A 23,986-nucleotide genomic window follows, 5' to 3' on the forward strand; every position below is an offset into this window, starting at 1 on the left:
TGTAGGGTACCTGGCCTTCTCTGATGTAATCAGAGTTAGATTTGATTAAGTGATTTTATAAAAAAACAGCTAGGAAGCACAATTTAGCAGTGAGTTGCAGAGAAAAAAAATTATGCTGGCAGAAAAGTCCAATTGAGTGATTAAACAGCTCTTCATTTTCTGATTTTATGTTTATGCTAACAAATTTGCTCTCTGAAAAGTGTCCACAAAGCCAAGTCTCTGATTAACACCTTTGTAGGAATGGTTTTTCACCTATTACTGAATTAAACTTGCTTCATTGGAAAGGCATCAAAGATGCATCCTCATTTCAATGTCTACTGAAATAATACAGGTTGACACCAGGAAACGTCACTGCATCCTTGCTGCTTCCTCATGGGGAAGTCTGTTTAATGTGAAAACAAGGTGATATCTAATCAGCACACAGGTAAGGAATTAAGAAAATCTTTCTTTATGGGTGAAGATGTTTCTCACAAATTGTTGTCCCAATGCATCATTGAAATTCAAGATGGAAGATGATTTTCATATATCACTTGTACATTTTGCATTGCTCTTCTGGTGACAATGTAGTTTGTTTTTGTCAATTACCATTTCAGTAATAGGGTAAAGAAAATTAAGTGGATTTTTTAAAGAAAACAATGCTGTCAATATACTATTAAAACAAATTAAAATGATAAAAGTTATTGTACTTTAAGTAAAAATAAAAGTGCCAAAATATCAATCCCAGTTTTTGATTACTTTAATTATAAAAAAAAAAATGCACATAGCAGAGGATAGTTTCGATCAATCGACCTCTGGGTTATGGGCCCAGCATGCTTCCATTGCACTACTCTGCTGCTCATGGAAGTGTCAGAGATCCTGAAGACTAAATTGATTAAAGGCCTTAAAGTACTGGACTATAAGGAAAGACTTACTAGGCTGAATATTTATACACTAGAAAAGAGGTGCCTAAGAGGAGATATTATTAATATCTTCAAATATGTAAAGATACATAACAAAGAGTTATCAGAGGAATTATTTATTAAAAGAACACGTGGTCACTCGCTGCGACTGGAGGAAAGTTCAGAACGCAATGGAGGAAAGGTTTCTTCACTGTTAGGGCAATCAGGATGTGGAATTCCCTGCCAGGGAAGGTGGTAATGGCGGACTCTGTAATTGGATTTAAAAAAGGAATGGATACATTTCTGAATGAAAAAGCTATCCAAGGTTATAATACTTAAAATATCAACATGGTTAATCCGGGGGTAACATGAGTTATAGTAGCTAACTAGTCATAAAACATTATTCAGCAAGTATGTAGAATCATCACAACTTAAAACAGGTTGAACACGATGGGCAATTTGCCTCTATTCAACCTCAAAAACTATGTTACTATATTACTATGTTATTGTAGTATACAGAACACCACAATGCAATGAGCAGTGATAGTGAGCACTGATGAGGATACTAGAACTGACACTGAGCAGCAAGATGCAGCACTGGACTATTAGTAATGTACTGTATTATGCTGAGCAACACAATGCAGCACAAGACAATGAACAGTGATACTGAGCACTGATGAGGATACTACTGAGAACTGACACTGAGCAGGAGAGACACACTACTAGTATTACTGAGCAGCAATAAGTAACCACTGATACTGAGCACTGATATTGAGATTTCCACTGAGAGAACATAGCCACGTCCTCTCCGCTCTCTCTTCAATGCACGAGTAAAAATGGCAGCAACGCGCAGCTCTTTATATGGAATCCGAATCTCGCGAGAATCCGACAGCGGGATGATGACATTTTCCCTTGTTCAGGTTTTCCGAGTCAGGCGGGAACAACCGAGCCTGCCTCGGACCAGTGTAAACCACGTGGAGTTCGTGGGGAATTCGGTTCTCGGAGAACCGAACCCGCTCCTCTCTACCTTATACCCTATCAATTTTTTTATTTTCAATCTAAGCCCCTGCAGTTTTCTGTAAGCATCTGCTTCGCTATGATGATCAACAAGTCACAAGGGCAAACACTCAGGGTTTGAGGCGTAGATCTTAGGACCAGCTGCTACAAGCATGGCAGAGGTGTCACTATCACTGGTGACACCCAGAGAGGTGGCGAGGGAGATTGTAATGCAGTGCGCGCAGATAAGCAGTGCAATGGTAAAAAGGAGGCATGGTTTCATAGGTAGGGGCGTGGCCTGGTGGCCTGAATCTACATTTTGTTGCTCCGGGTGTCCCGGGGGTTGGGGGCTGCACCCGGGGACTAGTGTGTGAGCGGTGCTGGCTCCTGCAAAGTGACAGGGCATGGCCACCCAGCATGACGCCTCCCTTCTTGACCATGCTGTAATTGCAGTCGCACTGCAGTTCAGCGTGATCATAAAAAATGGTGTAGGCTCCTGCTGGTGCAGACTGTATGTGCGCGCAGGAAGCCGCCACCATTTTTGTGATCACAGCGGCTGAATGTGATGTCATACAGTCGCTGTGACCACGCCCCCTGTGTCTCCTCCGTTGCAGACCCCATTTTGAAGCCTTGCCCCCGCACCGCTCCATCCCTGACTTGGAAATGGAGTGTTGCTGACCCACCTCTCCCCCCCTTCCCCGCCCCGATTGACAGGCAGAGGCGATCACATTCTCTGCGGGGTGCCGCAGAAAATGCAGGCACATGCGTATGCTCTTAGCAATTTTTGCAGTTGGATCGCTTATTGTGATTGCAATCCAACCTGAATCAGGCCCTATTACCTATCACAATGCGCTGCGGGCAGTACAAAATTGGGTTAATATAGGAGAAAAACCCCCAGACCTGTGCTCCTTAACTGTACCTGGTGGCTAGTGGAGCGGCTGCCCAGTAATCAGTGTCCACCGCAGTGCGCACACGGCCCACCCCCTACGGCCTCGCTCCCCTTCAGCAGCGGCCTCGTGATCCGGAAGGGTGGTGTGTGTGTGACTGACCTTAGGATGAAACCGGAGCCTCCGCTGCAGTGACCCAGCAACCAGGGCACGGGAGTATACAGCGCCGCTGGGAGTGATGAAGCTGCAGTAAAGATGTCTATTAGACCTAGCCTGCTGCAGCCCTTGTAGATTCTCATAAAACAAGTTCTTCTTTTCTTGTCAAAATTAATAGCTAAGAATAGGCTGCCTGAGGCAGGCCCCTGTTAATTGGCCTGCTACTGAAGGCACCAACTACAAACTGAGCTCCCTGTTCATGGAAGCGGGGTTATAGAGGAGAATGCACTGAGCTTCTTGGGAACAGTCAAAAGCTTTGAGCCGGTTGGTGCCTCAGATCAAGATCCTACTCTACACCCCAATGTGAATCCTTGTGGAGTCCAGTGTACCCCACAGAAGAAATTAATGTGTCACACCCATTGGCAGCAACCTTAGAATAGCTGCTGACGGGCACAATTGAGAAAGGAAGGGGGGGGGGGGGGACATTTGAATCCAGCACATAGATGCAATTCAAATATGTAATTCGTACCTTCCTATTTTAAAATATAATGGATGAACCTCACCCTGTGAGAACAATCTTCATGATCAAGAGATCTCATATGCAAAATAAATATGAGTTGGGATAGGGCTGGGGAGGGCTGCTCGGGCAGCACCTCCCCCGTCAAGTTAAGGAGATTCAACTGAGGAAGCACAAGGGAACTCTCGTCTGGGGACAACAACTGCAGGGAGACCACATCTTTTCAGATGAACATGGGAGGGCGGAAGGCTGCCTAATACTGAAGCACCATATGCAACAACTAGTACAAGCATTCCTGGGGGAAGGTCTGCAGCAGACGGATTTGCATACGGTGATGTTATCCAAGCAGTGGGCCAAAGTTGACTGGAACCCTCATCTGCATATGAAAAGAGAAAAGGGGCATGCAGGGCATGGCGGCCTTTTGCAGTGCTTGGATGACCCCTAGTTCACATTAAACACCCCCACCCTCCTTTGGTGTGGGGCTCATGTTGGCCATGCCCCATCCCCTGAAGCATTCAAGCTGATTTCTTGCAGCAGCTGGGCACTGTAACAGCTCCAGAGCTGTTCTGTAAGGCAAGTAAAAGGGTGTGGGCCCTGCAGCACCACCTGTAGTTCGCATTGTGCGTTGGAAGGCACAAAGTAAGCAGACGGGAGGAGAAGTCAGGATAGTGCGCAAGGGCATTCTTTTCTCTTAGTCCGTAGAGGATGCTGGGGTCACATTAAGAACCATGGGGTATAGACGGGATCCGCAAGAGACATGGGCACTTTAAGACTTTCAAAGGGTGTGAACTGGCTCCTCCCTCTATGCCCCTCCTCCAGACTCCAGTTATAGGAACTGTGCCCAGGGAGACGGACATTTCGAGGAAAGGATTTATTGTTAAACTAAGGTGAGCATCTTACCAGCTCACACCTTAAACATGCCGCAGAACGTGGCATTCAACAGAACACAAGCCAACGGCATGAACAATTGCAGCAAAAAGCTGACCAGAACCATAACACAACATGTGTATAACCACAAGTAATAACTGCAGACACAGTATGGACTGGGACGGGTGCCCAGCATCCTCTACAGACTAAGAGAAAAGGATTTACCGGTAGGTATTAAAATCCTATTTTCTCATACGACCTAGAGGATGCTGGGGTCACATTAAGAACCATGGGGTTATACCAAAGCTCTTGAACGGGTGGGAGAGTGCGTACGACTCTGCAGCACCGAATGACCCAACTTAAGGTTATCATCAGCCAAGGTATCAAACTTGTAAAACTTAGCAAAAGTGTTTACTAAATAGCTGCTCGGCAAAGTTGCAATGCCGAGACTCCCCGACCAGCTGCCAAGGATGAACCCACCTTTCTAGTAGAATGGGTCTTCACCTACTTCAGTAACGGCAATCCTGCCGTGGAACGAGCATGCTGAATCTTACCACAGATCCAGCGCATAATGGTCTGCATGGAAGCAGGACACCAAATCCTGTTGGGAGCATACAGGACAAACAGAGCCTCTGTTTTCCTAATCTGAACCGTTCTGGTGACATACATTTTCAAAGTTCTGACCACAGCCAGAGACTTTGACTCAACGAAGGTGTCAGTGGCCAAAGGCACCATGTGGAAAGATGAACCACCTTCGGCAGAAATTGTTGACGTGTCCTCAATTCTGCTCTATCTTCATGAAAGATCAAATAAAGGCTCTTGTGATACTGCATGGTTTGTACTGTTTTCCATGTGCTCCCAGACCTTTAAGCAAGTAGCATGGTCAAGAAAGTTCTGTTTGAAAAGAAACAACATTTACTGTCATTGTTATGCAAATAAACTTACATTAAAGCTAACAAGAAAGCACACTCGTTCTGTCTTTAAACTGATAAAAGAAACCCCAATAATATGGGGCATGCAAAAATTGAGATAAAACTCAGTTTTGCTCCTCTCCACGGAAATCTTTAATAAAAGGCGAAATATTTGTTAGTTCTGAAGAGAAACCAGAGCATGACCAAGATTCCACCTGTCGCCTGAGTGCCATGCCAGCAGTTCTCATTCAGCTGAAAGTGAGCACCCAATTTGAATGAAAGAAAGCAGATTTCTCACCAGGCTTCCCCTTGCTATAAACATGGTTTGTACTCTTTTCCATGTGCTCCCAGATCTTTCAAGCAATTAGTGTGGTCAAGAAAGTTCTGTTTGAAAAGAAACAAACATTTACTGTCATTTCTATGCAAATGAGCTTACATTAAAGCACACTCGTTCTATCTTTAAACCGATAAAATAAAACCCCAATAAGATGGGGCATGCAAAAATTGAGATAAAACTCAGTTTTGCTCCTCTCCACGGAAATCTTTAGTAAAAGGCGAAAGATTTGTTCGTTCTGAAGAGAAACCAGAACATGACCAAGATTCCACCTGTCGCCTGAGTGCCATGCCAGCAGTCCTCATTCAGCTCAAAGTGAGCACCCAATTTGAAAGAAAGAAAGCAGATTTCTCACCAGGCTTCCCCTTGCTATAAACATGGTTTGTACTCTTTTCCATGTGCTCCCAGATCTTTCAAGCAATTAGTATAGTCAAGAAAGTTCTGTTTGAAAAGAAACAAACATTTACTGTCATTTCTATGCAAATGAGCTTACATTAAAGCACACTCGTTCTATCTTTAAACCGATAAAAGAAACCCCAATAAGACGGAGCATGCAAAAATTGAGATAAAACTCAGTTTTGCTCCTCTCCACGGAAATCTTTAGTAAAAGGCGAAAGATCTGTTCGTTTTGAAGAGAAACCAGAGTATGACTAAGATTCCACCTGTCGCCTGAGTGCCATGCCAGCAGTCCTCATTCAGCGCAAAGTGAGCACCCAATTTGAAAGAAAGAAAGCAGATTTCTCACCAGGCTTCCCCTTGCTATAAGCATGGTTTGTACTCTTTTCCATGTGCTCCCAGATCTTTCAAGCAATTAGAATGGTCAAGAAAGTTCTGCTTGAAAAGAAACAGACATTTATAGTCATTGTTATGCAAATAAACTTACATTAAAGCTAACAAGAAACTGATAAAAGAAACCCCAATAATATGGGGCATGCAAAAATTGAGATAAAACTCAGTTTTGCTCCTCTCCACAGAAATCTTTAATAAAAGGCGAAAGATTTGTTCGTTCTGAAGAGAAACCAGAGCATGACCAAGATTCCACCTGTCGCCTAAATGCTGTGCCAGCAGTCCTCATTCAGATCAAAGTGAGCGCCCAACTTGAAAGTAAGCAGATTTCTCACCTGGCTTCTCCTTGCTATAAGCATGGTTTGTACTGTATTCCATGTGCTCCCAGATCTTTCAAGCAAGTAGCATGGTCAAGAAAGTTCTGTTTGAAAAGAAACAAACATTTACTGTCATTTCTATGCAAATGAGCTTACATTAAAGCACACTCATTCTATCTTTAAACCGATAAAAGAAACCCCAAAAAGATGGGGCATGCAAAAATTGAGATAAAACTCGGTTTTGCTCCTCTCCACGGAAATCTTTAATAAAAGGCGAAAGATTTGTTCGTTCTGAAGAGAAACCAGAGCATGACCAAGATTTTTATCTGAAAATATGTGTTCTCCCTGCAGTTGTTGTCCCCAGATGAGAGTTCCCTTGTGCTGCCTCAGTTGAATCTCCTTTACTTGACAGAGATGTGCCTGAGCAGCGGCCCTCCCCAGCCCTATCCCAAATCATACTTATTTTGCATAGGAGATACCATGGTCATGAAGATTGTTCTCCCAGGGTGAAGTTCATTCATTGCATTCTGGGTATGCTGACCCCTGTGATTTTCCCAAATGTGGGAAACTCGCTTTTATACCCTTGTGCACTATCCTGACTTCTCCTCCTGTCTGCTTACTTTGTGCCTTCCAATGCACAATGCAAACTACAGGTAGTGCTGCAGGGCCCACACCCTTTTACTTGCCTTACAGAGCAGCTCTGGAGCTGATACAGTGCCAAGCTGCTGCAAGAAATCAGCTTGAATGCTTCAGGGGATGGGGCATGGCCAACATGAGCCCCACACCGAAGGAGGGTGGGGGTGTTTAATGCGAACTAAGGGTCATCCAAGCGCCGCAAAAGGCCGCCATGCCCTGCATACCCCTTTTCTCTTTTCATATGCAGATGAGGGTTCCAGCCAACTTTGGCCCACTGCTTGGATGACATCACCGTATGCAAATCCGTCTTCTGCAGAACTTCCCCCAGGAATGCTTGCACTAGTTGTTGCATTTGGTTTGTTGTTTGGGGGTGCTTCAGTATTAGGCAGCCTTCTGCCCTCCCATGTTCATCTGAAAATATGTGTTCTCCCTGCAGTTGTTGTCCCCAGATGAGAGTTCCCTTGTGCTGCCTCAGTTGAATCTCCTTTACTTGACAGAGATGTGCATGAGCAGCGGCCCTCCCCAGCCCTATCCCAAATCATACTTATTTTGCATAGGAGATACCATGGTCATGAAGATTGTTCTCCCAGGGTGAGGTTCATTCATTGCATTTTGGGTATGCTGACCCCTGTGATTTACCCAAATGTGGGAAACTCGACTGCATTATTTGTGGTAGTGGGGGACTGTGTTTGTGCTTTCCTCTGGTCAGCTCTGTTAAAACTCAGATTTCTTTGTCTCAGATTTTCCTCTAGCCTTGTTCTTCTTTCGAGAGTTCCCTTGTGCTGCCTCAGGTGGATCTCCTTCACTTGACAGGGGGGTGCCCGAGCAGCGACCCTCCCCAGCTCTAGCCCAACTCCTACTTACCTGCCAGGTGAGATACTATGATCAGGAAGGTGCTTCTCCCAGGGCAAGGCTCACCCATTGCACTCTGGGTGTGCTGCTCCTACGATTTCCCCAAATGTGGGACACTTGACTGCATAATTTGTGTTTCCTCTGGTCGGCTCTCGTATAATTCAGATCTCTTTGTCTCAGGTCTTTCTCCAGCCTAGTTTGCTGTCTGTTTCCACTTCTTTTATCTTGAGCCCCTCCCTTCTATACCCTTGTGCACTATCCTGACTTCTCCTCCCGTCTGCTTACTTTGTGCCTTCCAATGCACAATGCAAACTACAGGTAGTGCTGCAGGGCCCACACAATCTTTTACTTGCCTTAAAGAGCAGCTCTGGAGCTGTTACAGTGCCCAGCTGCTGCAAGAAATCAGCTTGAATGCTTCAGGGGATGGGGCATGGCCAACATGAGCCCCACACCAAAGGTGGGTGGGGGTGTTTAATGCGAACTAGGGGTAATCCAAGCACCGGAAAAGGCCGCCATGCCCTGCACGCCCCTTTTCTCTTTTCATATGCAGATGAGGGTTGAAGCCAACTTTGACCCACTGCTTGGATGACATCACCATATGCAAATCCATCTGCTGCAGGCCTTGCCCCAGGAATGCTTGCACTAGTTGTTGCATTTGGTTTGTTGTTTGGGGGTGCTTCAGTATTAGGCAGCCTTCTGCCCTCCCATGTTCATCTGAAAATATGTGTTCTCCCTGCAGTTGTTGTCCCCAGATGAGAGTTCCCTTGTGCTGCCTCAGTTGAATCTCCTTTACTTGACAGAGATGTGCCTGAGCAGCGGCCCTCCCAGCCCTATCCCAGCCCTATCCCAAACCCATTTGACAGGGGGTGCCCGAGCAGCAATCCTCCACAGCTCTGGCCCAACTCCTACTTACCTGCCAGGTGAGATACTATGATCTTCACTGTTAGGGCAATCAGGATGTGGAATTCCCTGCCAGGGAAGGTGGTAATGGCGGACTCTGTAATTGGATTTAAAAAAGGAATGGATACATTTCTGAATGAAAAAGCTATCCAAGGTTATAATACTTAAAATATCAACATGGTTAATCCGGGGGTAACATGAGTTGTAGTAGCTAACTAGTCATAAAACATTATTCAGCAAGTATGTAGAATCATCACAACTTAAAACAGGTTGAACACGATGGGCAATTTGCCTCTATTCAACCTCAAAAACTATGTTACTATATGTTACTATATTACTATGTTACTGTAGTATACAGAACACCACAATGCATTGAGCAGTGATAGTGAGCACTGATGAGGATACTAGAACTGACACTGAGCAGCAAGATGCAGCACTGGACTATTAGTAATGTACTGTAGTATGCTGAGCACAACAATGCAGCACAAGACAATGAGCAGTGATACTGAGCACTGATGAGGATACTACTGAGAACTGACACTGAGCAGGAGAGACACACTACTAGTATTACTGAGCAGCAATAAGTATCCACTGATACTGAGCACTGATATTGAGATTTCCACTGAGAGAACATAACCACGTCCTCTCCGCTCTCTCTTCAATGCACGAGTAAAAATGGCGGCAACGCGCAGCTCTTTATATGGAATCCGAATCTCGCGAGAATCCGACAGCGGGATGATGACATTTTCCCTTGTTCAGGTTTTCCGAGTCAGGCGGGAACAACCGAGCCTGCCTCGGAGGAGGAGTTCGTGGGGTTCGTGGGGAATTCGGTTCTCGGAGAACCGAACCCGCTCCTCTCTACCTTATACCCATCAATTTTTTTTATTTTCAATCTAAGCCCCTGCAGTTTTCTGTAAGCATCTGCTTTGCTATGATGATCAACAAGTCACAAGGGCAAACACTCAGGGCTTGAGGTGTAGATCTTAGGACCAGCTGCTACAAGCATGGCAGAGGTGTCACTATCACTGGTGACACCCAGAGAGGTGGCGAGGGAGATTGTAATGCAGTGCGCGCAGATAAGCAGCGCAATGGTAAAAAGGAGGCATGGTTTCATAGGTAGGGGCGTGGCCTGGTGGCCTGAATCTACATTTTGTTGCTCCGGGTGTCCCGGGGGTTGGGGGCTGCACCGGGGACTAGTGTGTGAGCGGTGCTGGCTCCTGCACAGTGACATGGCATGGCCACTAGAGATGTGCACCGGAAATTTTTCGGGTTTTGTGTTTTGGTTTTGGGTTCGGTTCCGCGGCCGTGTTTTGGGTTCGAACGCGTTTTGGCTAAACCTCACCGAATTTTTTTTGTCGGATTCGGGTGTGTTTTGGATTCGGGTGTTTTTTTCAAAAAACCCTAAAAAACAGCTTAAATCATAGAATTTGGGAGTCATTTTGATCCCAAAGTATTATTAACCTCAATAACCATAATTTCCACTAATTTTCAGTCTATTCTTAACACCTCACACCTCACAATATTATTTTTAGTCCTAAAATTTGCAACGAGGTCGCTGGATGACTAAGCTCAGTGACCCAAGTGGCCGACACAAACACCTGGCCCATCTAGGAGTGGCACTGCAGTGTCACGCATGATGGCCCTTCCAAAAAACACTCCCCAAACAGCACATGACGCAAAGAAAAAAAGAGGCGCAATGAGGTAGCTGTGTGACTAAGCTCAGCGACCCAAGTGGCCGACACAAACACCTGGCCCATCTAGGAGTGGCACTGCAGTGTCACGCAGGATGGCCCTTCCAAAAAACACTCCCCAAACAGCACATGACGCAAAGAAAAAAAGAGGCGCAATGAGGTAGCTGTGTGACTAAGCTCAGCGACCCAAGTGGCCGACACAAACACCTGGCCCATCTAGGAGTGGCACTGCAGTGTCACGCAGGATGGCCCTTCCAGAAACACTCCCCAAACAGCACATGACGCAAAGAAAAAAAGAGGCGCAATGAGGTAGCTGTGTGACTAAGCTCAGCGACCCAAGTGGCCGACACAAACACCTGGCCCATCTAGGAGTGGCACTGCAGTGTCACGCAGGATGGCCCTTCCAAAAAACACTCCCCAAACAGCACATGACGCAAAGAAAAAAAGTGGCGCAATGAGGTAGCTGTGTGACTAAGCTCAGCGACCCAAGTGGACGACACAAACACCTGGCCCATCTAGGAGTGTCACTGCAGTGTCACGCAGGATGGCCCTTCCAAAAAACACTCCCCAAACAGCACATGACGCAAAGAAAAAAAGAGGCGCAATGAGGTAGCTGTGTGACTAAGCTCAGCGACCCAAGTGGCCGACACAAACACCTGGCCCATCTAGGAGTGGCACTGCAGTGTCACGCAGGATGGCCCTTCCAAAAATCACTCCCCAAACAGCACATGACGCAAAGAAAAATAAAAGAAAAAAGAGGTGCAAGGTGGAATTGCCTTGGGCCCTCCCACCCACCCTTATGTTGTATAAACAGGACATGCACACTTTAACCAACCCATCATTTCAGTGACAGGGTCTGCCACACGACTGTGACTGAAATGACGGGTTGGTTTGGACCCCCACCAAAAAAGAAGCAATAAATCTCTCCTTGCACAAACTGGCTCTATAGAGGCAAGATGTCCACCTCATCATCATCCTCCGATTCATCACCGTGTACATCCCCCTCCTCACAGATTATCAATTCGTCCCCACTGGAATCCACCATCTCAGCTCCCTGTATACTTTGTGGAGGCAATTGCTGCTGGTCAATGTCTCCACGGAGCAATTGATTATAATTCATTTTAATGAACATCATCTTCTCCACATTTTCTGGAAGTAACCTCGTACGCCGATTGCTGACAAGGTGAGCGGCGGCACTAAACACTCTTTCGGAGTACACACTTGTGGGAGGGCAACTTAGGTAGAATAAAGCCAGTTTGTGCAAGGGCCTCCAAATTGCCTCTTTTTCCTGCCAGTATACGTACGGACTGTCTGACGTGCCTACTTGGATGCGGTCACTCATATAATCCTCCACCATTCTTTCAATGGTGAGAGAATCATATGCAGTGACAGTAGACGACATGTCCGTAATCGTTGGCAGGTCCTTCAGTCCGGACCAGATGTCAGCATCAGCAGTCGCTCCAGACTGCCCTGCATCACCGCCAGCGGGTGGGCTCGGAATTCTGAGCCTTTTCCTCGCACCCCCAATTGCGGGAGACTGTGAAGGAGGAGCTGTTGACCGATCAAGTTCCGCTTCACTTGATAATTTTCCCACCAGCAGGTCTTTGAACCCCTGCAGACTTGTGTTTGCCGGAAAGAGAGATACAACGTAGGTTTTAAATCTAGGATCGAGCACGGTGGCCAAAATGTAGTGCTCTGATTTCAACAGATTGACCACCCGTGAATCCTGGTTAAGCGAATGAAGGGCTCCATCCACAAGTCCCACATGCCTAGCGGAATCGCTCTGTCTTAGCTCCTCCTTCAATGTCTCCAGCTTCTTCTGCAAAAGCCTGATGACGGGAATGACCTGACTCAGGCTGGCAGTGTCTGAACTGACTTCACGTGTGGCAAGTTCAAAAGGTTGCAGAACCTTGCACAACGTTGAAATCATTCTCCACTGCGCTTGAGACAGGTGCATTCCACCTCCTATATCGTGGTCAGATGTATAGGCTTGAATGGCCTTTTGCTGCTCCTCCATCCTCTGAAGCATATAGAGGGTTGAATTCCACCTCGTTTCCACTTCTTGCTTCAGATGATGGCAGGGCAGGTTCAGGCGTTTTTGGTGTTGCTCCAGTCTTCTGTACGTGGTGCCTGTACGCCGAAAGTGTCCCGCAATTCTTGTGGCCACCGACAGCATCTCTTGCACGCCCCTGTCGTTTTTTAAATAATTCTGCACCACCAAATTCAAGGTATGTGCAAAACATGGGACGTGCTGGAATTTGCCCAGATATAATGCACGCACAATATTGCTGGCGTTGTCCGATGCCACAAATCCACAGGAGAGTCCAATTGGGGTAAGCCATTCTGTGATGATCTTCCTCAGTTGCCGTAAGAGGTTTTCATCTGTGTGCGTATTCTGGAAAGCGGTGATACAAAGCGTAGCCTGCCTAGGAAAGAGTTGGCGTTTGCGAGATGCTGCTACTGGTGCCGCCGCTGCTGTTCTTGCGGCGGGAGTCAATACATCTACCCAGTGGGCTGTCACAGTCATATAGTCCTGAGTCTGCCCTGCTCCACTTGTCCACATGTCCGTGGTTAAGTGGACATTGGGTACAACTGCATTTTTTAGGACACTGGTGAGTCTTTTTCTGAGGTCTGTGTACATTTTCGGTATCGCCTGCCTAGAGAAATGGAACCTAGATAGTATTTGGTACCGGGGACACAGTACCTCAATCAAGTCTATAGTTGGCTCTGAAGTAATGATGGATACCGGAACCACGTTTCTCACTGCCCAGGATGCCAAGGCCTCAGTTATCCGCTTTGCAGCAGGATGACTGCTGTGATATTTCATCTTCCTCGCAAAGGACTGTTGGACAGTCAATTGCTTGGTGGAAGTAGTAAAAGTGGTCTTACGACTTCCCCTCTGGGATGACCATCGACTCCCAGCAGCAACAACAGCAGCGCCAGCAGCAGTAGGCGTTACACTCAAGGATGCATCGGAGGAATCCCAGGCAGGAGAGAACTCGTCAGAATTGCCAGTGACATGGCCTGCAGGACTATTGGCATTCCTGGGGAAGGAGGAAATTGACACTGAGGGAGTTGGTGGGGTGGTTTGCGTGAGCTTGGTTACAAGAGGAAGGGATTTACTGGTCAGTGGACTGCTTCCGCTGTCGCCCAAAGTTTTTGAACTTGTCACTGACTTATGATGAATGCGCTGCAGGTGACGTATAAGGGAGGATGTTCCGAGGTGGTTAACGTCCTTACCCCTACTTATTACAGCTTGACAAAGGCAACACACGGCTTGACACCTGTTGTCCGCATTTCTGTTGAAATACTTCCACACCGAAGAGCTGATTTTTTGGGTATTTTCACCAGGCATGTCAATGGCCATATTCTTCCCACGGACAACAGGTGTCTCGCCGGGTGCCTGACTTAAACAAACCACCTCACCATCAGAATCCTCCTTGTCAATTTCCTCCCCAGCGCCAGCAACACCCATATTCTCCTCATCCTGGTGTACTTCAACACTGACATCTTCAATCTGACTATCAGGAACTGGACTGCGGGTGCTCCTTCCAGCACTTGCAGGGGGCGTGCAAATGGTGGAAGGTGCATGCTCTTCACGTCCAGTGTTGGGAAGGTCAGGCATCGCAACCGACACAATTGGACTCTCCTTGTGGATTTGTGATTTTGAAGAACGCACAGTTCTTTGCTGTGCTTTTGCCAGCTTAAGTCTTTTCATTTTTCTAGCGAGAAGCTGAGTGCTTCCATCCTCATGTGAAGCTGAACCACTAGCCATGAAGATAGGCCAGGGCCTCAGCCGTTCCTTGCCACTCCGTGTGGTAAATGGCATATTGGCAAGTTTACGCTTCTCCTCCGACGATTTTTATTTAGATTTTTGAGTCATTTTTTTACTGATCTTTTGTGTTTTGGATTTTACATGCTCTGTACTATGACATTGGGCATCGGCCTTGGCAGACGACGTTGATGGAATTTCATCGTCTCGGCCATGACTAGTGGTAGCAGCTTCAGCACGAGGTGGAAGTGGATCTTGATCTTTCCCTATTTTTGGAACCTCAACATTTTTGTTCTCCATATTTTAATAGGCACAACTAAAAGGCACCTCAGGTAAACAATGGAGATGGATGGATACTAGTATACTTATGGATGACGAGTGACTGACGACACAGAGGTAGCTACAGCCGTGGACTACCGTACTGCGTCTGCTAGTATAGAGATGATAATTAATGATATAAAAAAAAATATATATATAACTACTGTAGGTATATATAATATAATGACGGACCTGGTGGACACTGTCAGCAGACTGCTAAACTACTAGTATGAAGAAGATAGAAAAAAACTTCCACCACAGGTAGGTAGGTATACAATTATGGACGAGCACTGACGACACAGAGATAGCCACAGCCGTGGCCTACCGTACTGCGTCTGCTAGTATAGAGATGATAATTAATGATATAAAAAAAAATATATATAACTACTGTAGGTATATATAATATAATGACGGACCTGGTGGACACTGTCAGCAGACTGCTAAACTACTAGTATGAAGAAGATAGAAAAAAAAAAACACCACAGTTAGGTATACAATTATGGACGAGTGACGACACAGAGGTAGGTACAGCCGTGGACTACCGTACTGCGTCTGCTAGTATAGATAATATACTAAATATATTACTACTGTAGGTATATAATATAATGACGGACCTGGTGGACACTGTCAGCAGACTCCTAAACTACTAGTATGAAGAAGATAGAAAAAAAAACCCCACCACAGGTAGGTATACAATTATGGACGAGCACTGACGACACAGAGGTAGGTACAGCCGTGGACTACCGTACTGCATCTGCTAGTATAGATAATATAATAAATATATTACTACTGTAGGTATATAATATAATGACGGACCTGGTGGACACTGTCAGCAGACTGCTAAACTACTAGTATGAAGAAGATAAAAAAAAAACCCACCACAGGTAGGTAGGTATACAATTATGGACGAGCACTGACGACACAGAGATAGCCACAGCCGTGGACTACCGTACTGCGTCTGCTAGTATAGATAATATAATAAATATATTACTACTGTAGGTATATAATATAATGATGGACCTGGTGGACACTGTCAGTAGACTCCTAAACTACTAGTATGAAGAAGATAGAAAAAAAAAAACCACCACAGGTAGGTAGGTATACAATTATGGACGAGCACTGACGACACAGAGATAGCCACAGCCGTGGACTACCGTACTGCGTCTGCTAATATAGAGATGATAAAGATGAAAAAAAAAATATAACACTACTGCAGGTAAATATTTATATAATATATGTATGACGGACCTGCTGGACACTGTCAGCAGAATGCATTTATAGAATAAAAAAAAAACACCACAGGAGTGTTTAACTTTTTCAGGCAGACAATATACTGGTGGTCACACTGGCAGCAAAAGTGTGCACTGTACTCCTGCTATAACTGCTCCCCAGTCTCCCCCACAATTAAGCTGTGTGAGCAGTGAGCACTCAGCACAGTCAGATATACATAGATGATATATCATGCAGCACACTGAGGCTGAGCACAGATATGGTATGTGTATCGTTTTTTTTTCAGGCAGAGAACGGATTATAAATAATAAAACTGGTGGTCACTATCAGCAAAACTCTGCACTACTGAGTACTCCTGACAAGTTCAACTGCTCCCCAAATTAGTAGTAAATCAAATGTCACTCGTCTCTATCTTCTAATCTAAACGGAGAGGACGCCAGCCACGTCCTCTCCCTATCAATCTCAATGCACGTGTGAAAATGGCGGCGACGCGCGGCTCCTTATATAGAATCCAAGTCTCGTGAGAATCCGACAGCGGGATGATGACGTTCGGGCGCGCTCGGGTTAACCGAGCAAGGCGAGAGGATCCGAGTCTGCTCGGACCCGAGCAAAAAAGGGTGAAGTTCGGGCGGGTTCGGATTCCGAGGAACCGAACCCGCTCATCTCTTATGGCCACCCAGCATGACGCCTCCCTTCTTGACCATGCTGTAATTGCAGTCGCACTGCAGTTCAGCGTGATCATAAAAAATGGTGTAGCCTCCTGCTGGTGCAGACTGTATGTGCGCGCAGGAAGCCGCCACCATTTTTGTGATCACAGCGGCTGAATGTGATGTCATACAGCTGCTGTGACCACGCCCCCTGTGTCTCCTCCATTGCAGACCCCATTTTGAAGCCTTGCCCCCGCACCGCTCCATCCCTGACTTGGAAATGGAGTGTTGCTGACCCCCCTCTCCCCCCCTGCCCCGATTGACAGGCAGAGGCGATCGCATTCTCTGCGGGGTGCCGCAGAAAATGCAGGCACATGCGTATGCTCTTAGCAATTTTTGCAGTTGGATCACTTATTGTGATTGCAATCCAACCTGAATCAGGCCCTATTACCTATCACAATGCGCTGCGGGCAGTACAAAATTGGTTTAATATAGGAGAAAAACCCCCAGACCTGTGCTCCTTAACTGTACCTGGTGGCTCGTGGAGCGGCTGCCCAGTAATCAGTGTCCACGCCAGTGCGCACACGGTCCACCCCCTACGGCCACGCTCCCCTTCATCAGCGGCCTCGTGATCCGGAAGGGCGGTGTGTGTGTGACTGACCTTAGGAAGAAACCGGAGCCTCCGCTGCAGTGACCCAGCAACCAGGGCACGGGAGTATACAGCGCCGCTGGGAGTGATGAAGCTGCAGTAAAGATGTCTATTAGACCTAGCCTGCTGCAGCCCTTGTAGATTCTCATAAAACAAGTTCTTCTTTTCTTGTCAGAATGAATAGCTAAGAATTGGCTTCCTGAGGCAGGCCCCTGTTAAGTGGCCTGCTACTGAAGGCACCAACTACAAACTGAGCTCCCTGTTCATGGAAGCGGGGTTATAGAGGAGGATGCGCTGAGCATCTTGGGAACAGTCAAAAGCTTTGAGTCGGTTGGTGCCTCAGATCAAGTTCCTACTCTACACCCCAATGTGAATCCTTGTGGAGTCCTGTGTACCCCACAGAAGAAATTAATGTGTCACACCCATTGGCAGCAACCTTAGAATAGCTGCTGATGGGCACAATTGAGAAAGGAAGGGGGGGGGGGACATTTGAATCCAGCACATAGATGCAATTCAAATATGTAATTTGTACCTTCCTATTTTAAAATATAATGGATGAACTTCACCCTGTGAGAACAATCTTCATGATCAAGAGATCTCATATGCAAAATAAGTATGAGTTGGGATAGGGCTGGGGAGGGTGGCTGCTCGGGCAGCCCCTCCCCCATCAAGTTAAGGAGATTCAACTGAGGAAGCACAAGGGAACTCTCGTCTGGGGACAACAACTGCAGGGAGACCACATCTTTTCAGATGAACATGGGAGGGCGGAAGGCTGCCTAATACTGAAGCACCATCAAATATCAAACCATATGCAACAACTAGTACAAGCATTCCTGGGGGAAGGTCTGCAGCAGACGGATTTGCATACGGTGATGTCATCCAAGCAGTGGGCCAAAGTTGGCTGGAACCCTCATCTGCATATGAAAAGAGAAAAGGGGCATGCAGGGCATGGCGGCCTTTTGCGGTGCTTGGATGACCCCTAGTTCGCATTAAACACCCCCACCCTCCTTTGGTGTGGGGCTCATGTTGGCTATGCCCCAGCCCCTGAAGCATTCAAGCTGATTTCTTGCAGCAGCTGGGCACTGTAACAGCTCCAGAGCTGCTCTGTAAGGCAACTAAAAGGGTGTGGGCCCTGCAGCACTACCTGTAGTTCGCATTGTGCGTTGGAAGGCACAAAGTAAGCAGACGGGAGAAGTCAGGATAGTGCGCAAGGGCATAGAAGGGAGTGGCTCCAGAAAAGAGAAGTGGAAACAGACAGCAAACTAGGCTGGAGAGAGACCTGAGACAAAGAGATCTGAATTATACGAGAGCCGACCAGGGGAAACACAAATTATGCAATCAAGTTTCCCACATTTGGGGAAATCACAGGAGCAGCACACCCAGAGTGCAATGGGTGAGCCTTGCCCTGGGAGAAGCACCTTCATGATCATAGTATCTCACCTGGCAGGTAAGTAGGAGTTGGGCTAGAGCTGGGGAGGGTCACTGCTCGGGCACCCCCCTGTCAAGTGAAGGAGATCCAACTGAGGCAGCACAAGGGAACTCTCGAAAGAAGAACAAGGCTAGAGGAATATATGAGACAAAGAAATCTGACTTTTACCAGAGCTGACCAGAGGAAAACACAAACACAGTCCCCCACTACCACAAAAAATGCAGGCGAGTTTCCCACATTTGGGGAAATCACAGGGGTCAGCATACCCAGAATGCAATGAATGAACCTCACCCTGGGTGAACAATCTTCATGACCATGGTGTCTCCTATGCAAAATAAGTATGATTTGGGATAGGGCTGGGAGGGCCGCTGCTCAGGCACATCTCTGTCAAGTAAAGGAGATTCAACTGAGGCAGCACAAGGGAACTCTCATCTGGGGACAACAACTGCAGGGAGAACACATATTTTCAGATGAACATGGGAGGGCAGAAGGCTGCCTAATACTGAAGCACCCCCAAACAACAAACCAAATGCAACAACTAGTGCAAGCATTCCTGGGGCAAGGCCTGCAGGAGATGGATTTGCATATGGTGATGTCATCCAAGCAGTGGGTCAAAGTTGGCTTCAACCCTCATCTGCATATGAAAAGAGAAAAGGGGCGTGCAGGGCATGGCGGCCTTTTGCGGTGCTTGGATTACCCCTAGTTCGCATTAAACACCCCCACCCACCTTTGGTGTGGGGCTCATGTTGGCCATGCCCCATCCCCTGAAGCATTCAAGCTGATTTCTTGCAGCAGCTGGGCACTGTAACAGCTCCAGAGCTGCTCTTTAAGGCAAGTAAAAGATTGTGTGGGCCCTGCAGCACTACCTGTAGTTTGCATTGTGCATTGGAAGGCACAAAGTAAGCAGACGGGAGGAGAAGTCAGGATAGTGCACAAGGGTATAGAAGGGAGGGGCTCAAGATAAAAGAAGTGGAAACAGACAGCAAACTAGGCTGGAGAAAGACCTGAGACAAAGAGATCTGAATTATACGAGAGCCGACCAGAGGAAACACAAATTATGCAGTCAAGTGTCCCACATTTGGGGAAATCGTAGGAGCAGCACACCCAGAGTGCAATGGGTGAGCCTTGCCCTGGGAGAAGCACCTTCCTGATCATAGTATCTCACCTGGCAGGTAAGTAGGAGTTGGGCTAGAGCTGGGGAGAGTCGCTGCTCGGGCACCCCCCTGTCAAGTGAAGGAGATCCAACTGAGGCAGCACAAGGGAACTCTCGAAAGAAGAACAAGGCTAGAGGAAAATCTGAGACAAAGAAATCTGAGTTTTAACAGAGCTGACCAGAGGAAAGCACAAACACAGTCCCCCACTACCACAAATAATGCAGTCGAGTTTCCCACATTTGGGTAAATCACAGGGGTCAGCATACCCAAAATGCAATGAATGAACCTCACCCTGGGAGAACAATCTTCATGACCATGGTATCTCCTATGCAAAATAAGTATGATTTGGGATAGGGCTGGGGAGGGCCGCTGCTCATGCACATCTCTGTCAAGTAAAGGAGATTCAACTGAGGCAGCACAAGGGAACTCTCATCTGGGGACAACAACTGCAGGGAGAACACATATTTTCAGATGAACATGGGAGGGCAGAAGGCTGCCTAATACTGAAGCACCCCCAAACAACAAACCAAATGCAACAACTAGTGCAAGCATTCCTGGGGGAAGTTCTGCAGAAGACGGATTTGCATACGGTGATGTCATCCAAGCAGTGGGCCAAAGTTGGCTGGAACCCTCATCTGCATATGAAAAGAGAAAAGGGGTATGCAGGGCATGGCGGCCTTTTGCGGCGCTTGGATGACCCTTAGTTCGCATTAAACACCCCCACCCTCCTTCGGTGTGGGGCTCATGTTGGCCATGCCCCATCCCCTGAAGCATTCAAGCTGATTTCTTGCAGCAGCTTGGCACTGTATCAGCTCCAGAGCTGCTCTGTAAGGCAAGTAAAAGGGTGTGGGCCCTGCAGCACTACCTGTAGTTTGCATTGTGCATTGGAAGGCACAAAGTAAGCAGACAGGAGGAGAAGTCAGGATAGTGCACAAGGGTATAAAAGCGAGTTTCCCACATTTGGGAAAATCACAGGGGTCAGCATACCCAGAATGCAATGAATGAACCTCACCCTGGGAGAACAATCTTCATGACCATGGTATCTCCTATGCAAAATAAGTATGATTTGGGATAGGGCTGGGGAGGGCCGCTGCTCAGGCACATCTCTGTCAAGTAAAGGAGATTCAACTGAGGCAGCACAAGGGAACTCTCATCTGGGGACAACAACTGCAGGGAGAACACATATTTTCAGATAAAAATCTTGGTCATGCTCTGGTTTCTCTTCAGAACGAACAAATCTTTCGCCTTTTATTAAAGATTTCCGTGGAGAGGAGCAAAACCGAGTTTTATCTCAATTTTTGCATGCCCCATCTTTTTGGGGTTTCTTTTATCGGTTTAAAGATAGAATGAGTGTGCTTTAATGTAAGCTCATTTGCATAGAAATGACAGTAAATGTTTGTTTCTTTTCAAACAGAACTTTCTTGACCATGCTACTTGCTTGAAAGATCTGGGAGCACATGGAATACAGTACAAACCATGCTTATAGCAAGGAGAAGCCAGGTGAGAAATCTGCTTACTTTCAAGTTGGGCGCTCACTTTGATCTGAATGAGGACTGCTGGCACAGCATTTAGGCGACAGGTGGAATCTTGGTCATGCTCTGGTTTCTCTTCAGAACGAACAAATCTTTCGCCTTTTATTAAAGATTTCTGTGGAGAGGAGCAAAACTGAGTTTTATCTCAATTTTTGCATGCCCCATATTATTGGGGTTTCTTTTATCAGTTTCTTGTTAGCTTTAATGTAAGTTTATTTGCATAACAATGACTATAAATGTCTGTTTCTTTTCAAGCAGAACTTTCTTGACCATTCTAATTGCTTGAAAGATCTGGGAGCACATGGAAAAGAGTACAAACCATGCTTATAGCAAGGGGAAGCCTGGTGAGAAATCTGCTTTCTTTCTTTCAAATTGGGTGCTCACTTTGCGCTGAATGAGGACTGCTGGCATGGCACTCAGGCGACAGGTGGAATCTTAGTCATACTCTGGTTTCTCTTCAAAACGAACAGATCTTTCGCCTTTTACTAAAGATTTCCGTGGAGAGGAGCAAAACTGAGTTTTATCTCAATTTTTGCATGCTCCGTCTTATTGGGGTTTCTTTTATCGGTTTAAAGATAGAACGAGTGTGCTTTAATGTAAGCTCATTTGCATAGAAATGACAGTAAATGTTTGTTTCTTTTCAAACAGAACTTTCTTGACTATACTAAATGCTTGAAAGATCTGGGAGCACATGGAAAAGAGTACAAACCATGTTTATAGCAAGGGGAAGCCTGGTGAGAAATCTGCTTTCTTTCTTTCAAATTGGGTGCTCACTTTGAGCTGAATGAGGACTGCTGGCATGGCACTCAGGCGACAGGTGGAATCTTGGTCATGTTCTGGTTTCTCTTCAGAACGAACAAATCTTTCGCCTTTTACTAAAGATTTCCGTGGAGAGGAGCAAAACTGAGTTTTATCTCAATTTTTGCATGCCCCATCTTATTGGGATTTTATTTTATCGGTTTAAAGATAGAACGAGTGTGCTTTAATGTAAGCTCATTTGCATAGAAATGACAGTAAATGTTTGTTTCTTTTCAAACAGAACTTTCTTGACCACACTAATTGCTTGAAAGATCTGGGAGCACATGGAAAAGAGTACAAACCATGTTTATAGCAAGGGGAAGCCTGGTGAGAAATCTGCTTTCTTTCTTTCAAATTGGGTGCTCACTTTGAGCTGAATGAGGATTGCTGGCATGGCACTCAGGCGACAGGTGGAATCTTGGTCATGCTCTGGTTTCTCTTCAAAACGAACAGATCTTTCGCCTTTTACTAAAGATTTCCGTGGAGAGGAGCAAAACTGAGTTTTATCTCAATTTTTGCATGCTCCGTCTTATTGGGGTTTCTTTTATCGGTTTAAAGATAGAACGAGTGTGCTTTAATGTAAGCTCATTTGCATAGAAATGACAGTAAATGTTTGTTTCTTTTCAAACAGAACTTTCTTGACTATACTAATTGCTTGAAAGATCTGGGAGCACATGGAAAAGAGTACAAACCATGTTTATAGCAAGGGGAAGCCTGGTGAGAAATCTGCTTTCTTTCTTTCAAATTGGGTGCTCACTTTGAGCTGAATGAGGACTGCTGGCATGGCACTCAGGCGACAGGTGGAATCTTGGTCATGTTCTGGTTTCTCTTCAGAACGAACAAATCTTTCGCCTTTTACTAAAGATTTCCGTGGAGAGGAGCAAAACTGAGTTTTATCTCAATTTTTGCATGCCCCATCTTATTGGGGTTTTATTTTATCGGTTTAAAGATAGAACGAGTGTGCTTTAATGTAAGCTCATTTGCATAGAAATGACAGTAAATGTTTGTTTCTTTTCAAACAGAACTTTCTTGACCACACTAATTGCTTGAAAGATCTGGGAGCACATGGAAAAGAGTACAAACCATGTTTATAGCAAGGGGAAGCCTGGTGAGAAATCTGCTTTCTTTCATTCAAATTGGGTGCTCACTTTCAGCTGAATGAGAACTGCTGGCATGGCACTCAGGCGACAGGTGGAATCTTGGTCATGCTCTGGTTTCTCTTCAGAACTAACAAATATTTCGCCTTTTATTAAAGATTTCCGTGGAGAGGAGCAAAACTGAGTTTTATCTCAATTTTTGCATGCCCCATATTATTGGGGTTTCTTTTATCAGTTTAAAGACAGAACGAGTGTGCTTTCTTGTTAGCTTTAATGTAAGTTTATTTGCATAACAATGACAGTAAATGTTGTTTCTTTTCAAACAGAACTTTCTTGACCATGCTACTTGCTTAAAGGTCTGGGAGCACATGGAAAACAGTACAAACCATGCAGTATCACAAGAGCCTTTATTTGATCTTTCATGAAGATAGAGCAGAATTGAGGACACGTCAACAATTTCTGCCGAAGGTGGTTCATCTTTCCACATGGTGCCTTTGGCCACTGACACCTTCGTTGAGTCAAAGTCTCTGGCTGTGGTCAGAACTTTGAAAATGTATGTCACCAGAACGGTTCAGATTAGGAAAACAGAGGCTCTGTTTGTCCTGTATGCTCCCAACAGGATTTGGTGTCCT

At 46.0% G+C, this 23,986-nt stretch overlaps 18 non-coding genes and 2 pseudogenes across 18 annotated transcripts; 10 read left to right on the top strand and 10 right to left on the bottom strand.

The window, feature by feature from the left end:
* Positions 1-5,297: 5,297 nt before the first annotated feature.
* LOC135009275 (U5 spliceosomal RNA) lies at positions 5,298-5,413 on the bottom strand. The gene has a single exon (XR_010208833.1). It is a non-coding gene; the product is annotated as a U5 spliceosomal RNA (small nuclear RNA).
* A 275-nt stretch (positions 5,414-5,688) lies between these two features.
* On the bottom strand, positions 5,689-5,804 carry LOC135009247 (U5 spliceosomal RNA). The gene has a single exon (XR_010208806.1). It is a non-coding gene; the product is annotated as a U5 spliceosomal RNA (small nuclear RNA).
* Positions 5,805-6,078: 274 nt separating this feature from the next.
* Positions 6,079-6,194, bottom strand: LOC135009252 (U5 spliceosomal RNA). The gene has a single exon (XR_010208811.1). It is a non-coding gene; the product is annotated as a U5 spliceosomal RNA (small nuclear RNA).
* A 264-nt stretch (positions 6,195-6,458) lies between these two features.
* On the bottom strand, positions 6,459-6,574 carry LOC135009270 (U5 spliceosomal RNA). The gene has a single exon (XR_010208828.1). It is a non-coding gene; the product is annotated as a U5 spliceosomal RNA (small nuclear RNA).
* Positions 6,575-6,844: 270 nt separating this feature from the next.
* Positions 6,845-6,960, bottom strand: LOC135009261 (U5 spliceosomal RNA). The gene has a single exon (XR_010208820.1). It is a non-coding gene; the product is annotated as a U5 spliceosomal RNA (small nuclear RNA).
* A 144-nt stretch (positions 6,961-7,104) lies between these two features.
* LOC135009235 (U1 spliceosomal RNA) lies at positions 7,105-7,232 on the top strand (annotated as a pseudogene).
* A 593-nt stretch (positions 7,233-7,825) lies between these two features.
* LOC135009035 (U1 spliceosomal RNA) lies at positions 7,826-7,989 on the top strand. The gene has a single exon (XR_010208625.1). It is a non-coding gene; the product is annotated as a U1 spliceosomal RNA (small nuclear RNA).
* A 152-nt stretch (positions 7,990-8,141) lies between these two features.
* LOC135009136 (U1 spliceosomal RNA) lies at positions 8,142-8,304 on the top strand. The gene has a single exon (XR_010208722.1). It is a non-coding gene; the product is annotated as a U1 spliceosomal RNA (small nuclear RNA).
* Positions 8,305-18,636: 10,332 nt separating this feature from the next.
* Positions 18,637-18,799, bottom strand: LOC135009190 (U1 spliceosomal RNA). The gene has a single exon (XR_010208766.1). It is a non-coding gene; the product is annotated as a U1 spliceosomal RNA (small nuclear RNA).
* Positions 18,800-18,951: 152 nt separating this feature from the next.
* On the bottom strand, positions 18,952-19,115 carry LOC135009074 (U1 spliceosomal RNA). Its single transcript, XR_010208663.1, has one exon. It is a non-coding gene; the product is annotated as a U1 spliceosomal RNA (small nuclear RNA).
* A 675-nt stretch (positions 19,116-19,790) lies between these two features.
* LOC135009137 (U1 spliceosomal RNA) lies at positions 19,791-19,953 on the bottom strand. Its single transcript, XR_010208723.1, has one exon. It is a non-coding gene; the product is annotated as a U1 spliceosomal RNA (small nuclear RNA).
* A 152-nt stretch (positions 19,954-20,105) lies between these two features.
* On the bottom strand, positions 20,106-20,269 carry LOC135009046 (U1 spliceosomal RNA). The gene has a single exon (XR_010208636.1). It is a non-coding gene; the product is annotated as a U1 spliceosomal RNA (small nuclear RNA).
* A 593-nt stretch (positions 20,270-20,862) lies between these two features.
* LOC135009234 (U1 spliceosomal RNA) lies at positions 20,863-20,990 on the bottom strand (annotated as a pseudogene).
* A 144-nt stretch (positions 20,991-21,134) lies between these two features.
* Positions 21,135-21,250, top strand: LOC135009263 (U5 spliceosomal RNA). Its single transcript, XR_010208821.1, has one exon. It is a non-coding gene; the product is annotated as a U5 spliceosomal RNA (small nuclear RNA).
* A 270-nt stretch (positions 21,251-21,520) lies between these two features.
* LOC135009271 (U5 spliceosomal RNA) lies at positions 21,521-21,636 on the top strand. The gene has a single exon (XR_010208829.1). It is a non-coding gene; the product is annotated as a U5 spliceosomal RNA (small nuclear RNA).
* Positions 21,637-21,900: 264 nt separating this feature from the next.
* Positions 21,901-22,016, top strand: LOC135009253 (U5 spliceosomal RNA). The gene has a single exon (XR_010208812.1). It is a non-coding gene; the product is annotated as a U5 spliceosomal RNA (small nuclear RNA).
* Positions 22,017-22,290: 274 nt separating this feature from the next.
* Positions 22,291-22,406, top strand: LOC135009254 (U5 spliceosomal RNA). The gene has a single exon (XR_010208813.1). It is a non-coding gene; the product is annotated as a U5 spliceosomal RNA (small nuclear RNA).
* A 275-nt stretch (positions 22,407-22,681) lies between these two features.
* LOC135009264 (U5 spliceosomal RNA) lies at positions 22,682-22,797 on the top strand. Its single transcript, XR_010208822.1, has one exon. It is a non-coding gene; the product is annotated as a U5 spliceosomal RNA (small nuclear RNA).
* A 274-nt stretch (positions 22,798-23,071) lies between these two features.
* On the top strand, positions 23,072-23,187 carry LOC135009248 (U5 spliceosomal RNA). Its single transcript, XR_010208807.1, has one exon. It is a non-coding gene; the product is annotated as a U5 spliceosomal RNA (small nuclear RNA).
* A 275-nt stretch (positions 23,188-23,462) lies between these two features.
* On the top strand, positions 23,463-23,578 carry LOC135009276 (U5 spliceosomal RNA). Its single transcript, XR_010208834.1, has one exon. It is a non-coding gene; the product is annotated as a U5 spliceosomal RNA (small nuclear RNA).
* Positions 23,579-23,986: the final 408 nt, after the last annotated feature.

Source organism: Pseudophryne corroboree, unplaced genomic scaffold (assembly GCF_028390025.1).
Source record: "Pseudophryne corroboree isolate aPseCor3 unplaced genomic scaffold, aPseCor3.hap2 scaffold_225, whole genome shotgun sequence".
Classification (NCBI taxonomy): domain Eukaryota; kingdom Metazoa; phylum Chordata; class Amphibia; order Anura; family Myobatrachidae; genus Pseudophryne; species Pseudophryne corroboree.